The 16,867-nt window shown below is 40.6% G+C and overlaps 9 non-coding genes across 9 annotated transcripts; all 9 read right to left on the reverse strand.

The window, feature by feature from the left end:
* Positions 1-1,879: 1,879 nt before the first annotated feature.
* Positions 1,880-1,952, reverse strand: TRNAR-CCU (transfer RNA arginine (anticodon CCU)). Its single transcript has one exon. It is a non-coding gene; the product is annotated as a tRNA-Arg (tRNA).
* An 803-nt stretch (positions 1,953-2,755) lies between these two features.
* On the reverse strand, positions 2,756-2,828 carry TRNAR-UCG (transfer RNA arginine (anticodon UCG)). Its single transcript has one exon. It is a non-coding gene; the product is annotated as a tRNA-Arg (tRNA).
* A 2,237-nt stretch (positions 2,829-5,065) lies between these two features.
* On the reverse strand, positions 5,066-5,138 carry TRNAS-ACU (transfer RNA serine (anticodon ACU)). Its single transcript has one exon. It is a non-coding gene; the product is annotated as a tRNA-Ser (tRNA).
* A 1,519-nt stretch (positions 5,139-6,657) lies between these two features.
* On the reverse strand, positions 6,658-6,730 carry TRNAR-CCU (transfer RNA arginine (anticodon CCU)). Its single transcript has one exon. It is a non-coding gene; the product is annotated as a tRNA-Arg (tRNA).
* Positions 6,731-9,842: 3,112 nt separating this feature from the next.
* TRNAR-CCU (transfer RNA arginine (anticodon CCU)) lies at positions 9,843-9,915 on the reverse strand. The gene has a single exon. It is a non-coding gene; the product is annotated as a tRNA-Arg (tRNA).
* An 804-nt stretch (positions 9,916-10,719) lies between these two features.
* Positions 10,720-10,792, reverse strand: TRNAR-UCG (transfer RNA arginine (anticodon UCG)). Its single transcript has one exon. It is a non-coding gene; the product is annotated as a tRNA-Arg (tRNA).
* A 1,520-nt stretch (positions 10,793-12,312) lies between these two features.
* TRNAR-UCG (transfer RNA arginine (anticodon UCG)) lies at positions 12,313-12,385 on the reverse strand. Its single transcript has one exon. It is a non-coding gene; the product is annotated as a tRNA-Arg (tRNA).
* A 1,663-nt stretch (positions 12,386-14,048) lies between these two features.
* On the reverse strand, positions 14,049-14,121 carry TRNAR-UCG (transfer RNA arginine (anticodon UCG)). Its single transcript has one exon. It is a non-coding gene; the product is annotated as a tRNA-Arg (tRNA).
* Positions 14,122-15,641: 1,520 nt separating this feature from the next.
* On the reverse strand, positions 15,642-15,714 carry TRNAR-UCG (transfer RNA arginine (anticodon UCG)). The gene has a single exon. It is a non-coding gene; the product is annotated as a tRNA-Arg (tRNA).
* Between the last annotated feature and the right edge of the window lie 1,153 nt (positions 15,715-16,867).

Raw genomic sequence — 16,867 nt, forward strand, 5'->3', positions numbered from 1 at the left:
GTACATTTGCCTCTGTTAAAATTCCAACAGATCCCCCTTTTACCTGTGTTGCCACTCGGCTTCGAGTGGTACTCGTTACCTGCACCCGTCCGAAAGGGAGTCCCAGAGTTTTGGTGGGAGGATTCCCCCCCGTTACTCCCTACCAATGGCACCTTCAACATCCCTGTACTCTCCATTTTTTGCCAAGACACGGAGTCGTAACAATCCCAAGACAACAATGGGTTGTGTTCTTTAGCTTTTCTAAACAGATTATCATAGCAGAACCACTGATTGCCCCCATATGCCACAGAATACTCCATAATACGCGACTGATAAATGGGTAACTCGGTCAACAACTCAGGCCTGCGCTCACCCATAATGGAAGTAAAAATGCCCCACGCTCTGCCCCAAGTACCAATGGTCTCGTCGACCTTAAAGGCGGCCATTTTTGCGTGCCAAACACTCGGATGCATGAGCTCCTTTTGACTCCTCACATGCTCGATCTCGTAATGGTCGGTAAGCAATGAAAACATGTTTACATATTTATCCGCCCAAATCAATTCCTTGATTTCTTGTGGGACGTGCTGGGCAATCTTCTCCTTTCGAGAAGGTACAGACCCCTCCCCCGCAATCGGCAATGGCCGCTTACCTGAAGTAGACCCCACGCTTGTCGCCGAACTTGGGCCTGCTGTACTTCCAGCCGCCGGAACCTGTGGGGGGACAGAAGATGGCGCCTTCGCAGCCACCCTAGATTCCCGCAGTTGCCTCATTACTGCCCGGGCGTCGTCAGCCGTGGCGCCCTCGCTATCGTTTCCCAACCACGCTGCCAATTGTGCCGCTAACTCGGGGGGCATATCCTCGCTGTTCACGGGGGTGACCACCACAGGGATTGGATTCCCCTCTTTAGGCACCGGGGTTGGCTCCTCTCGTAGGGTTTCGGGAACCGGGGTCTCTCCCCCAAGTGCTCCCCTTCTGGGCCTCTTGCTTTTTCCACCGGGGATTGTTCCCTGTAAAGGCCGTTTCGGTCCTCCCTCCCCGTCCTTAGCCTCAACCTTTTTCTTCAGATCGGCTATCTCCTTCATGAGTATGCGGAGCATCTCCTCGGTACCAACCCGCTTTCCGACTTTCTTGGGCATTCTCAGACGGGATATCTGTAAGACAAAAGAGAGATTACAACGCTCAAAATTGGCTCTTCGTTCCGTCTCGAGCTCACGTGCAGCGGGGAGGTGCAGCTTCAGAGCACAGGAACAAGAGGATGCTTTCTTGGCTTCCGCTCCTTTTATCCGTCTTCAGGGTGGGCGTGAACCCGCCCCCGCCTGCCTCCGAGGGCGTGGCCGGCCGCGTCGGTGTCTAGGCCAGCCCACTCTAGGGCGGGAAAAAGGCGCGCCCCGGCTACGCCGCTTCGGGCATACCAGCCGAGACTCGCCTCCCGCCCAAGATGGCTTCCCAGGGGGATCGTGGTACTCCACCATACGTTCGGGGGGACCGAATGGTCGCCCCTTTCCAGAAGTGGAGGGAAACTGTTTTGACAGTAGTACAAACTGCTCCTTTCTGGATATGCCAATTTACACACGCTCAAAGGTTGTATACGTTTCATGAATCCTGCCTTGCCCTATTCAAGTAGCTGAAAGCCTGTCACCACCTCTAGAAACAACAGTTACACCAATCCAATTCAAATCATTTTTTCCAAAGGAATATCTTCTGCCGGGTCAAAGTTGCATCTGACAAAGATAGGTGTTTAAAAATCTACTTTGTAGTTTCAGAACACCAACATGACCCTGAAGAGTACAGAAGTAAAATGGTACCATTTCAAAGTTCCTAATACCTCATAAGCTTCTGAGCGGAAGCATGTTATAAATATATAAATTTTTCTGGAAAAGTAAGAGCGGATATTGGTTTTCACCTCAGATGGGACTCGAACCCACAATCCGTGGCTTAGGAGGCCAGTGCCTTATCCATTAGGCCACTGAGGCACAGATAAACACCTGCATTCTAGAGGCATTATTTAAATGTATTCAATCATCAAACACTGGTGTCTGCACACAGGACGTTTCTCAGTTCTCTCCATAAGTAAACTTCCCATTTTCATCCTCTTCCATCCCCGACTTTAACACTCTGTTCTGTGCTATAATGGAGGCTCTGCATTTCGAGCAAGTGGAGAGAAATTGGAGGAGAACTTCTTTCGACTCAACACTTCTTCTTTCCTGGATGCTTTTCTCAATAAACTGGGCTTTGACAGTGGTTTCAAGCCGTCCTTGTCTTCAGCAGGACACAGAAAGAGGCACCAAGTCTCCTAACCAAGTTCAACCACACTCTGCAACTTAATATACCAATGCTTTACAAATTAGCCAACTGTGTCATCAGCAAAGGCAGCCAATGTGCCAATCCTTTATAATTCTTCTGTAGTACTTTTCTTTCTCGTAGGCAAAATTAGCACTTTAACTGCACAAATCATACAGATTTTATACTTGAAGCACTCCATGGACACATACTTACACACCTTGCATTTCATCTACACACCCTTAAGCTAAAAACCCATTCTGTCAAGTCAAAATTCTGCAACCCTATTACATATTCAGTGCGTGTACATAGAAGCACTTTTTAATGCCACTAAAATGGACAAGATTTTAGGCTGAAGATGCAATCTAAATGACTGTGCAGTATGTACTCCACTTCATGAATAATTAGGAATGAGAACATGATGGCTATAAGAGTATTGGAAGAGCCTGCTTCCATTCTGAACGGAAAGCTGAGTTGTGTGACCATTGGCAAAAACCGACCACGAAGGGACTCGAACCCTCAATCTTCTGATCCGAAGTCAGACGCCTTATCCATTAGGCCACGCAGTCTTATGTCCTGCTGTGCTTATTTTTATAATGTAGGTGGTATGCAAGGATGGAAAATATGATATTCATAGTTATTTAGGTTTACATCCCATTGTGTTTTTTCAGCTCCTTTCAATTAAAGCACTCTTTTGGAATCTATATATTGAGAATGTCACCAGTACGATAAGCTTTTCTTTTCTTTTTTGCATTTAAACCTCTTTCTTCATGAGATTAAGCTCAGTTGTATGCTCACATAGCTCTGGATATTTCCAGAAGTGGAGAGAAAACTGTTTTGACAGTAGTACAAACTGCTCCTTTCTGGATATGCCAATTTACACACACTCAAAGCTTGTATACATTTCATGAATCCTGACTTGCCCTATTCAAGTAGCTGAAAGCCTGTCACCACCTCTAGAAACAACAGTTACACTAATCCAATTCAAAACATTTTTTCCAAAGGAATATCTTCTGCCTGGTCAAAGTTGCATCTGACAAAGATAGGTGTTTAAAAATCTACTTTGTAGTTTCAGAACACCAACATGACCCTGAAGAGTACAGAAGTAAAATGGTACCATTTCAAAGTTCCTAATACCTCATAATCTTCTGAGCGGAAGCATGTAATAAATATATAAATGTTTCTGGAAAAGTAAGAGTTGATATTGGTTTTAACCTCAGATGGGACTTGAACCGACAATCCCTGGCTTAGGAGGACAGTGCCTTATCCATTAGGCCACAGAGGCACAGATAAACACTTGCAGTCTAGAGGCATTATTTAAATGTATTCAATTGTCAAACACTGGTGTCTGCACACAGAACATTTCTCAGTTCTCTCCATAAGTAAACTTCCCATTTTCATCCCTCTTCCATCCCCGACTTTAACACTCTGTTCTGTGCTATAATGGAGGCTCTGCATTTCGAGCAAGTGGAGAGAAATTGGAGGAGAACCACTTTCGACTCAACACTTCTTCTTTCCTGGATGCTTTTCTCAATAAACTGGGCTTTGACAGTGGTATCAAGCCGTCCTTGTCTTCAGCAGGACACAGAAACAGGCACCAAGTCTCCTAACCAAGTTCAACCACACTCTGCAACTTAATAGACCAATGCTTTACAAATTAGCCAACTGTGTCATCAGCAAAGGCAGCCAATGTGCCAATCCTTTATAATTCTTCTGTAGTACTTTTCTTTCTCATAGGCAAAATTAGCACTTTCACTGCACAAATCATACAGATTTTACACTTGAAGCACTCCATGAACACATACTTACACACCTTGCATTTCATCTACACACCCTTAAGCTAAAAACCCATTCTGTCAAGTCAAAATTCTGCAAACCTATTACATATTCAGTGCGTGTACATAGAAGCACTTTTTAATGCCACTAAAATGGACAAGATTTTAGGCTGAAGATGCAATCTAAATGACTGTGCAGTATGTACTCCACTTCATGAATAATTAGGAATGAGAACATGATGGCTATAAGAGTATTAGAAGAGCCTGCTTCCATTCTGAATGGAAAGTTGAGTTGTGTGACCATTGGCAAAAACCAACCACGAAGGGACTCAAACCCTCAATCTTCTGATCCGAAGTCAGACGCCTCATCCATTAGGCCAGGCGGTCATATGTCCTGCTGTGCTTATTTTTATAATGTATGTGGTATGCAAGGATGGAAAATATGATATTCATAGTTATTTAGGTTTACATCCCATTGTGTTTTTTCAGCTCCTTTCAATTAAAGCACTCTTTTGGAATCTATATAATGAGAATGTCACCAGTACGATAAGCTTTTGTTTTCTTTTTTGCATTTAAACCTCTTTCTTCATGAGATTAAAGCTCAGTTGTATGCTTTACATAGCTCTGGATATTTCCAGAAGTGGAGAGAAACTGTTTTGACAGTAGTACAAACTGCTCCTTTCTGGATATGCCAATTTACACACACTCAAAGGTTGTATACGTTTCATGAATCCTGACTTGCCCTATTCAAGTAGCTGAAAGCCTGTCACCACCTCTAGAAACAACAGTTACACCAATCCAATTCAAATCATTTTTTCCAAAGGAATATCTTCTGCCGGGTCAAAGTTGCATCTGACAAAGATAGGTGTTTAAAAATCTACTTTGTAGTTTCAGAACACCAACATGACTCTGAAGAGTACAGAAGTAAAAAGGTACCATTTCAAAGTTCCTATTACCTCATAAGCTTCTGAGCGGAAGCATGTAATAAATATATCTATTTTTCTGGAAAAGTAAGAGCGGATATTGGTTTTTACCTCAGATGGGACTCGAACCCACAAACCCTGGCTTAGTAGGCCAGTGCCTTATCCATTAGGCCACTAAGGCACAGGTAAACACTTGCATTCTAGAGGCAATATTTAAATGTATTCAATCGTCAAACACTGGTGTCTGCACACAGGACATTTCTCAGTTCTCTCCATAAGTAAACTTCCCATTTTCATCCTCTTCCATCCCCGACTTTAACACTCTGTTCTGTGCTATAATGGAGGCTCTGCATTTCGAGCAAGTGGAGAGAAATTGGAGGAGAACCACTTTCGACTCAACACTTCTTCTTTCCTGGATGCTTTTCTCAATAAACTGGGCTTTGACAGTGGTATCAAGCTGTCCTTGTCTTCAGCAGGACACAGAAAAAGGCACCAAGTCTCCTAACCAAGTTCAACCACACTCTGCAACTTAATAGACTAATGCTTTACAAATTAGCCAACTGTGTCATCAGCAAAGGCAGCCAATGTGCCAATCCTTTATAATTCTTCTGTAGTACTTTTCTATCTCGTAGGCAAAATTAACACTTTAACTGCACAAATCATACAGATTTTACACTTAAGGCACTCCATGAACACATACTTACACACCTTGCATTTCATCTACACACCCTTAAGCTAAAAACCCATTCTGTCAAGTCAAAATTCTGCAAACCTATTACATATTCAGTGCGTGTACATAGAAGCACTTTTTAATGCCACTAAAATGGACAAGATTTTAGGCTGAAGATGTAATCTAAATGACTGTGCAGTATGTACTCCACTTCATGAATAATTAGGAATGAGAACATGATGGCTATAAGAGTATTAGAAGAGCCTGCTTCCATTCTGAATGGAAAGTTGAGTTGTGTGACCATTGGCAAAAACCGACCACGAAGGGACTCAAACCCTCAATCTTCTGATCCGAAGTCAGACGCCTTATCCATTAGGCCTGGCGGTCATATGTCCTGCTGTGCTTATTTTTATAATGTATGTGGTATGCAAGGATGGAAAATATGATATTCATAGTTATTTAGGTTTACATCCCATTGTGTTTTTTCAGCTCCTTTCAATTAAAGCACTCTTTTGGAATCTATATAATGAGAATGTCACCAGTACGATAAGCTTTTGTTTTCTTTTTTGCATTTAAACCTCTTTCTTCATGAGATTAAAGCCCAGTTGTATGCTTTACATAGCTCTGGATATTTCCAGAAGTGGAGAGAAACTGTTTGACAGTAGTACAAACTGCTCCTTTCTGGATATGCCAATTTACACACACTCAAAGGTTGTATATGTTTCATGAATCCTGACTTGCCCTATTCAAGTAGCTGAAAGCCTGTCACCACCTCTAGAAACAACAGTTACACCAATCCAATTCAAATCATTTTTTTCAAAGGAATATCTTCTGCCGGGTCAAAGTTGCATCTGACAAAGATAGGTGTTTAAAAATCTACTTTGTAGTTTCAGACCACCAACATGACTCTGAAGAGTACAGAAGTAAAATGGTACCATTTCAAAGTTCCTAATACCACATACGCTTCAGAGCGGAAGCATGTAATAAATATATCAATTTTTCTGGAAAAGTAAGAGTGGATATTGGTTTATACCTCAGATGGGACTCGAACCCACAAACCCTGGCTTAGGAGGCCAGTGCCTTATCCATTAGGCCACTGAGGGACAGATAAATACTTTTATTCTAGAGGCAATATTTAAATGTATTCAATCGTCAAACACTGGTATCTGCACACAGGACATTTCTCAGTTCTCTCCATAAGTAAACTTCCCATTTTCATCCTCTTCCATCCCCGACTTTAACACACTGTTCTGTGTTATAATGGAGGCTCTGCATTTCGAGCAAGTGTAGAGAAATTGGAGGAGAACCACTTTCGACTCAACACTTGTTCTTTCCTGGATGCTTTTCTCAATAAACTGGGCTTTGACAGTGGTATCAAGCCGTCCTTGTCTTCAGCAGGACACAGAAAAAGGCACCAAGTCTCCTAACCAAGTTCAACCACACTCTGCAACTAAATAGACCAATGCTTTACAAATTAGCCAACTGTGTCATCAGTAAAGGCAACCAATTTGCCAATCCTTTATAATGTTTCTGTAGTAATTTTCTATCTCGTAGGGAAAATTAGCACTTTAACTGCACAAATCATACAGATTTTACACTTGAAGCACTCAATGAACACATACTTACACACCTTGCATTTCATCTACACACCCTTAAGCTAAAAACCCATTCTGTCAAGTCAAAATTCTGCAAACCTATTACATATTCAGTGCGTGTACATAGAAGCACTTTTTAATGCCACTAAAATGGACAAGATTTTAGGCTGAAGATGCAATCTAAATGACTGTGCAGTATGTACTCCACTTCATGAATAATTAGGAATGAGAACATGATGGCTATAAGAGTATTGGAAGAACCTGCTTCCATTCTGAACGGAAAGCTGAGTTGTGTGACCATTGGCAAAAACCGACCACGAAGGGACTCGAACCCTCAATCTTCTGATCCGAAGTCAGATGCCTTATCCATTAGCTCACGCAGTCATATGTCCTGCTGTGCTTATTTTTATAATGTAGGTGGTATGCAAGGATGGAAAATATGATATTCATAGTTATTTAGGTTTACATCCCATTGTGTTTTTTCAGCTCCTTTCAATTAAAGCACTCTTTTGGAATCTATATATTGAGAATGTCACCAGTACGATAAGCTTTTGTTTTCTTTTTTGCATTTAAACCTCTTTCTTCATGAGATTAAAGCTCAGTTGTATGCTCACATAGCTCTGGATATTTCCAGAAGTGGAGAGAAACTGTTTTGACAGTAGTACAAACTGCTCCTTTCTGGATATGCCAATTTACACACACTCAAAGCTTGTATACATTTCATGAATCCTGACTTGCCCTATTCAAGTAGCTGAAAGCCTGTCACCACCTCTAGAAACAACAGTTACACTAATCCAATTCAAAACATTTTTTCCAAAGGAATATCTTCTGCCTGGTCAAAGTTGCATCTGACAAAGATAGGTGTTTAAAAATCTACTTTGTAGTTTCAGAACACCAACATGATCCTGAAGAGTACAGAAGTAAAATGGTACCATTTCAAAGTTCCTAATACCTCATAATCTTCTGAGCGGAAGCATGTAATAAATATATAAATTTTTCTGGAAAAGTAAGAGTTGATATTGGTTTTCACCTCAGATGGGACTCGAACCCACAAACCCTGGTTTAGTAGGCCAGCGCCTTATCCATTAGGCCACTAAGGCACAGATAAACACTTGCATTCTAGAGGCAATATTTAAATGTATTCAATCGTCAAACACTGGTGTCTGCACACAGGACATTTCTCAGTTCTCTCCATAAGTAAACTTCCCATTTTCATCCTCTTCCATCCCCGACTTTAACACTCTGTTCTGTGCTATAATGGAGGCTCTGCATTTCGAGCAAGTGGAGAGAAATTGGAGGAGAACCACTTTCGACTCAACACTTCTTCTTTCCTGGATGCTTTTCTCAATAAACTGGGCTTTGACAGTGTATCAAGCTGTCCTTGTCTTCAGCAGGACACAGAAAAAGGCACCAAGTCTCCTAACCAAGTTCAACCACACTCTGCAACTTAATAGACTAATGCTTTACAAATTAGCCAACTGTGTCATCAGCAAAGGCAGCCAATGTGCCAATCCTTTATAATTCTTCTGTAGTACTTTTCTATCTCGTAGGCAAAATTAACACTTTAACTGCACAAATCATACAGATTTTACACTTAAGGCACTCCATGAACACATACTTACACACCTTGCATTTCATCTACACACCCTTAAGCTAAAAACCCATTCTGTCAAGTCAAAATTCTGCAAACCTATTACATATTCAGTGCGTGTACATAGAAGCACTTTTTAATGCCACTAAAATGGACAAGATTTTAGGCTGTAGATGTAATCTAAATGACTGTGCAGTATGTACTCCACTTCATGAATAATTAGGAATGAGAACATGATGGCTATAAGAGTATTAGAAGAGCCTGCTTCCATTCTGAATGGAAAGTTGAGTTGAGTGACCATTGGCAAAAACCGACCACGAAGGGACTCAAACCGTCAATCTTCTGATCCGAAGTCAGACGCCTTATCCATTAGGCCAGGCGGTCATATGTCCTTCTGTGCTTATTTTTATAATGTATGTGGTATGCAAAAATGGAAAATATGATATTCATAGTTATTTAGGTTTACATCCCATTGTGTTTTTTCAGCTCCTTTCAATTAAAGCACTCTTTTGGAATCTATATAATGAGAATGTCACCAGTACGATAAGCTATTGTTTTCTTTTTTGCATTTAAACCTCTTTCTTCATGAGATTAAAGCTCAGTTGTATGATTTACATAGCTCTGGATATTTCCAGAAGTGGAGAGAAACTGTTTTGACAGTAGTACAAACTGCTCCTTTCTGGATATGCCAATTTACACACACTCAAAGGTTGTATATGTTTCATGAATCCTGACTTGCCCTATTCAAGTAGCTGAAAGCCTGTCACCACCTCTAGAAACAACAGTTACACCAATCCAATTCAAATCATTTTTTCCAAAGGAATATCTTCTGCCGGGTCAAAGTTGCATCTGACAAAGATAGGTGTTTAAAAACTCTACTTTGTAGTTTCTGAACACCAACATGACTCTGAAGAGTACAGAAGTAAAATGGTACCATTTCAAAGTTCCTAATACCACTTAAGCTTCTGAGAGGAAGCATGTAATAAATATATCAATTTTTCTGGAAAAGTAAGAGTAGATATTGGTTTTCACCTCAGATAGGACTCGAACCCACAATCCCTGGCTTAGGAGGCCAGTGCCTTATCCATTAGGCCACTGAGGCACAGATAAACACTTGCAGTCTAGAGGCATTATTTAAATGTATTCAATCGTCAAACACTGGTGTCTGCACACAGGACATTTCTCAGTTCTCTCCATAAGTAAACTTCCCATTTTCATTCCTCTTCCATCCCCGACTTTAACACTCTGTTCTGTGCTATAATGGAGGCTCTGCATTTCGAGCAAGTGGAGAGAAATTGGAGGAGAACCACTTTTGACTCAACACTTCTTCTTTCCTGGATGCTTTTCTCAATAAACTGGGCTTTGACAGTGGTATCAAGCCGTCCTTTTCTTCAGCAGGACACAGAAACAGGCACCAAGTCTCCTAACCAAGTTCAACCACACTCTGCAACTTAATAGACCAATGCTTTACAAATTAGCCAACTGTGTCATCAGTAAAGGCAGCCAATTTGCCAATCCTTTATAATGTTTCTGTAGTAATTTTCTATCTCCTAGGGAAAATTAGCACTTTAACTGCACAAATCATACAGATTTTACACTTGAAGCACTCCATGAACACATACTTACACACCTTGCATTTCATCTACACACCCTTAAGCTAAAAACCCATTCTGTCAAGTCAAAATTCTGCAAACCTATTACATATTCAGTGCGTGTACATAGAAGCACTTTTTAATGCCACTAAAATGGACAAGATTTTAGGCTGAAGATGCAATCTAAATGACTGTGCAGTATGTACTCCACTTCATGAATAATTAGGAATGAGAACATGATGGCTATAAGAGTATTGGAAGAGCCTGCTTCCATTCTGAACGGAAAGCTGAGTTGTGTGACCATTGGCAAAAACCGACCACGAAGGGACTCGAACCCTCAATCTTCTGATCCGAAGTCAGATGCCTTATCCATTAGGCCACGCAGTCATATGTCCTGCTGTGCTTATTTTTATAATGTAGGTGGTATGCAAGAATGGAAAATATGATATTCATAGTTATTTAGGTTTACATCCCATTGTGTTTTTTCAGCTCCTTTCAATTAAAGCACTCTTTTGGAATCTATATATTGAGAATGTCACCAGTACGATAAGCTTTTGTTTTCTTTTTTGCATTTAAACCTCTTTCTTCATGAGATTAAAGCTCAGTTGTATGCTCACATAGCTCTGGATATTTCCAGAAGTGGAGAGAAACTGTTTTGACAGTAGTACAAACTGCTCCTTTCTGGATATGCCAATTTACACACACTCAAAGCTTGTATACATTTCATGAATCCTGACTTGCCCTATTCAAGTAGCTGAAAGCCTGTCACCACCTCTAGAAACAACAGTTACACTAATCCAATTCAAAACATTTTTTCCAAAGGAATATCTTCTGCCTGGTCAAAGTTGCATCTGACAAAGATAGGTGTTTAAAAATCTACTTTGTAGTTTCAGAACACCAACATGACCCTGAAGAGTACAGAAGTAAAATGGTACCATTTCAAAGTTCCTAATACCTCATAATCTTCTGAGCGGAAGCATGTAATAAATATGTACATTTTTCTGGAAAAGTAAGAGTTGATATTGGTTTTCACCTCAGATGGGACTCGAACCCACAATCCCTGGCTTAGGAGGACAGTGCCTTATCCATTAGGCCACTGAGGCACAGATAAACACTTGCAGTCTAGAGGCATTATTTAAATGTATTCAATCGTCAAACACTGGTGTCTGCACACAGAACATTTCTCAGTTCTCTCCATAAGTAAACTTCCCATTTTCATCCCTCTTCCATCCCCGACTTTAACACTCTGTTCTGTGCTATAATGGAGGCTCTGCATTTCGAGCAAGTGGAGAGAAATTGGAGGAGAACCACTTTCGACTCAACACTTCTTCTTTCCTGGATGTTTTTCTCAATAAACTGTGCTTTGACAGTGGTATCAAGCCGTCCTTTTCTTCAGCAGGACACAGAAACAGGCACCAAGTCTCCTAACCAAGTTCAACCACACTCTGCAACTTAATAGACCAATGCTTTACAAATTAGCCAACTGTGTCATCAGCAAAGGCAGCCAATGTGCCAATCCTTTATAATTCTTCTGTTGTGTTTTTCTTTCTCATAGGCAAAATTAGCACTTTAACTGCACAAATCATACAGATTTTACACTTAAAGCACTCCATGAACACATACTTACACACCTTGCATTTCATCTACACACCCTTAAGCTAAAAACCCATTCTGTCAAGACCAAATTCTGCAAACCTAGTACATATTCAGTGCGTGTACATAGAAGCACTTTTTAATGCCACTAAAATGGACAAGATTTTAGGCTGAAGATGTAATCTAAATGACTGTGCAGTATATACTCAACTTCATGAATAATTAGGAATGAGAACATGATGGCTATAAGAGTATTAGAAGAGCCTGCTTCCATTCTGAATGGAAAGCTGAGTTGTGTGACCATTGGCAAAAACCGACCACGAAGGGACTCGAACCCTCAATCTTCTGATCCGAAGTCAGACGCCTTATCCATTAGGCCACGCGGTCATATGTCCTGCTGTGCTTATTTTTATAATGTAGGTGGTATGCAAGGATGGAAAATATGATATTCATAGTTATTTAGGTTTACATCCCATTGTGTTTTTTCAGCTCCTTTCAATTAAAGCACTCTTTTGGAATCTATTTAATGAGAATGTCACCAGTACAATAAGCTTTTGTTTTCTATTTTACATTTAAACCTCTTTCTTCATGAGTTTAAAGCTCAGTTGTATGCTTTACATAGCTCTGGATGTTTCCAGAAGTGGAGAGAAACTGTTTTGACAGTAGTATAAACTGCTCCTTTCTGGATATGCCAATTTACACACGCTCAAAGGTTGTATATGTTTCATGAATCCTGACTTGCCCTATTCAAGTAGCTGAAAGCCTGTCACCACCTCTAGAAACAACAGTTACACCAATTCAATTCAAATCATTTTTTCCAAAGGAATATCTTCTGCCGGGTCAAAGTTGCATCTGACAAAGATAGGTATTTAAAAATCTACTTTGTAGTTTCAGACCACCAACATGACTCTGAAGAGTACAGAAGTAAAATGGTACCATTTCGAAGTTCCTAATACCCTATAAGCTTCTGAGCGGAAGCATGTAATAAATATATCAATTTTTCTGGAAAAGTAAGAGTTGATATTGGTTTTCACCTCAGATGGGACTCGAACCCACAATCCCTGGCTTAGGAGGACAGTGCCTTGTCCATTAGGCCACTGAGGCACAGATAAACACTTGCAGTCTAGAGGCATTATTTAAATGTATTCAATCGTCAAACAATGGTGTCTGCACACAGAACATTTCTCAGTTCTCTCCATAAGTAAACTTCCCATTTTCATCCTCTTCCATCCCCGACTTTAACACTCTGTTCTGTGCTATAATGGAGGCTCTGCATTTCGAGCAAGCGGAGAGAAAATTGGAGGAGAACCACTTTCGACTCAACACTTCTTCTTTCCTGGATGCTTTTCTCAATAAACTGGGCTTTGACAGTGGTATCAAGCCGTCCTTGTCTTCAGCAGGACACAGAAAAAGGCACCAAGTCTCCTAACCAAGTTCAACCAAACTCTGCAACTTAATAGACCAATGCTTTACAAATTAGCCAACTGTGTCATCAGCAAAGGCAGCCAATGTGACAATCCTTTATAATTCTTCTGTAGTACTTTTCTATCTCGTAGGGAAAATTAGCACTTTAACTGCACAAATCATACAGATTTTACACTTGAAGCACTCCATGAACACATACTTACACACCTTGCATTTCATCTACACACCCTTAACCCCTTCCATGCTGGTGACGAACCCCAGCCATCATGCACTACGGTGCTCGTGTGCTGATGACGGCTTGGGTTCGTCATGGCCCGCCCCTGTTCGTTTGTTTACCGCACGGGGGCAAAAACGGGCCAGCAGGGAAGGGGTTAAGCTAAAAACCCGTTCTGTCAAGTCAAAATTCTGCAACCCTATTACATACTCAGTGCGTGTACATAGAAGCACTTCTTAATGCCACTAAAATGGACAAGATTTTAGGCTGAAGATGCAATCTAAATGACTGTGCAGTATGTACTCCACTTCATGAATAATTAGGAATGAGAACATGATGGCTATAAGAGTATTGGAAGAGCCTGCTTCCATTCTGAACGGAAAACTGAGTTGTGTGACCATTGGCAAAAACCGACCACGAAGGGACTCGAACCCTCAATCTTCTGATCCGAAGTCAGATGCCTTATCCATTAGGCCACGCAGTCATATGTCCTGCTGTGCTTATTTTTATAATGTAGGTGGTATGCAAGAATGGAAAATATGATATTCATAGTTATTTAGGTTTACATCCCATTGTGTTTTTTCAGCTCCTTTCAATTAAAGCACTCTTTTGGAATCTATATATTGAGAATGTCACCAGTACGATAAGCTTTTGTTTTCTTTTTTGCATTTAAACCTCTTTCTTCATGAGATTAAAGCTCAGTTGTATGCTCACATAGCTCTGGATATTTCCAGAAGTGGAGAGAAACTGTTTTGACAGTAGTACAAACTGCTCCTTTCTGGATATGCCAATTTACACACACTCAAAGCTTGTATACATTTCATGAATCCTGACTTGCCCTATTCAAGTAGCTGAAAGCCTGTCACCACCTCTAGAAACAACAGTTACACTAATCCAATTCAAATCATTTTTTCCAAAGGAATATCTTCTGCCTGGTCAAAGTTGCATCTGACAAAGATAGGTGTTTAAAAATCTACTTTGTAGTTTCAGAACACCAACATGACCCTGAAGAGTACAGAAGTAAAATGGTACCATTTCAAAGTTCCTAATACCTCATAATCTTCTGAGCGGAAGCATGTAATAAATATGTACATTTTTCTGGAAAAGTAAGAGTTGATATTGGTTTTCACCTCAGATGGGACTCGAACCCACAATCCCTGGCTTAGGAGGACAGTGCCTTATCCATTAGGCCACTGAGGCACAGATAAACACTTGCAGTCTAGAGGCATTATTTAAATGTATTCAATCGTCAAACACTGGTGTCTGCACACAGAACATTTCTCAGTTCTCTCCATAAGTAAACTTCCCATTTTCATCCCTCTTCCATCCCCGACTTTAACACTCTGTTCTGTGCTATAATGGAGGCTCTGCATTTCGAGCAAGTGGAGAGAAATTGGAGGAGAACCACTTTCGACTCAACACTTCTTCTTTCCTGGATGTTTTTCTCAATAAACTGTGCTTTGACAGTGGTATCAAGCCGTCCTTTTCTTCAGCAGGACACAGAAACAGGCACCAAGTCTCCTAACCAAGTTCAACCACACTCTGCAACTTAATAGACCAATGCTTTACAAATTAGCCAACTGTGTCATCAGCAAAGGCAGCCAATGTGCCAATCCTTTATAATTCTTCTGTTGTGTTTTTCTTTCTCATAGGCAAAATTAGCACTTTAACTGCACAAATCATACAGATTTTACACTTGAAGCACTCCATGAACACATACTTACACACCTTGCATTTCATCTACACACCCTTAAGCTAAAAACCCATTCTGTCAAGACCAAATTCTGCAAACCTAGTACATATTCAGTGCGTGTACATAGAAGCACTTTTTAATGCCACTAAAATGGACAAGATTTTAGGCTGAAGATGTAATCTAAATGACTGTGCAGTATGTACTCAACTTCATGAATAATTAGGAATGAGAACATGATGGCTATAAGAGTATTAGAAGAGCCTGCTTACATTCTGAATGGAAAGCTGAGTTGTGTGACCATTGGCAAAAACCGACCACGAAGGGACTCGAACCCTCAATCTTCTGATCCGAAGTCAGACGCCTTATCCATTAGGCCACGCGGTCATATGTCCTGCTGTGCTTATTTTTATAATGTAGGTGGTATGCAAGGATGGAAAATATGATATTCATAGTTATTTAGGTTTACATCCCATTGTGTTTTTTCAGCTCCTTTCAATTAAAGCACTCTTTTGGAATCTATTTAATGAGAATGTCACCAGTACAATAAGCTTTTGTTTTCTATTTTACATTTAAACCTCTTTCTTCATGAGTTTAAAGCTCAGTTGTATGCTTTACATAGCTCTGGATGTTTCCAGAAGTGGAGAGAAACTGTTTTGACAGTAGTACAAACTGCTCCTTTCTGGATATGCCAATTTACACACGCTCAAAGGTTGTATATGTTTCATGAATCCTGACTTGACCTATTCAAGTAGCTGAAAGCCTGTCACCACCTCTAGAAACAACAGTTACACCAATTCAATTCAAATCATTATTTCCAAAGGAATATCTTCTGCCGGGTCAAAGTTGCATCTGACAAAGATAGGTATTTAAAAATCTACTTTGTAGTTTCAGACCACCAACATGACTCTGAAGAGTACAGAAGTAAAATGGTACCATTTCGAAGTTCCTAATACCCTATAAGCTTCTGAGCGGAAGCATGTAATAAATATATCAATTTTTCTGGAAAAGTAAGAGTTGATATTGGTTTTCACCTCAGATGGGACTCGAACCCACAATCCCTGGCTTAGGAGGACAGTGCCTTGTCCATTAGGCCACTGAGGCACAGATAAACACTTGCAGTCTAGAGGCATTATTTAAATGTATTCAATCGTCAAACAATGGTGTCTGCACACAGAACATTTCTCAGTTCTCTCCATAAGTAAACTTCCCATTTTCATCCTCTTCCATCCCCGACTTTAACACTCTGTTCTGTGCTATAATGGAGGCTCTGCATTTCGAGCAAGCGGAGAGAAAATTGGAGGAGAACCACTTTCGACTCAACACTTCTTCTTTCCTGGATGCTTTTCTCAATAAACTGGGCTTTGACAGTGGTATCAAGCCGTCCTTGTCTTCAGCAGGACACAGAAAAAGGCACCAAGTCTCCTAACCAAGTTCAACCAAACTCTGCAACTTAATAGACCAATGCTTTACAAATTAGCCAACTGTGTCATCAGCAAAGGCAGCCAATGTGACAATCCTTTATAATTCTTCTGTAGTA

The sequence above is a fragment of the Lissotriton vulgaris genome, chromosome 5 (genome assembly GCF_964263255.1).
Source record: "Lissotriton vulgaris chromosome 5, aLisVul1.2, whole genome shotgun sequence".
Taxonomy (NCBI): Eukaryota; Metazoa; Chordata; class Amphibia; order Caudata; family Salamandridae; genus Lissotriton; species Lissotriton vulgaris.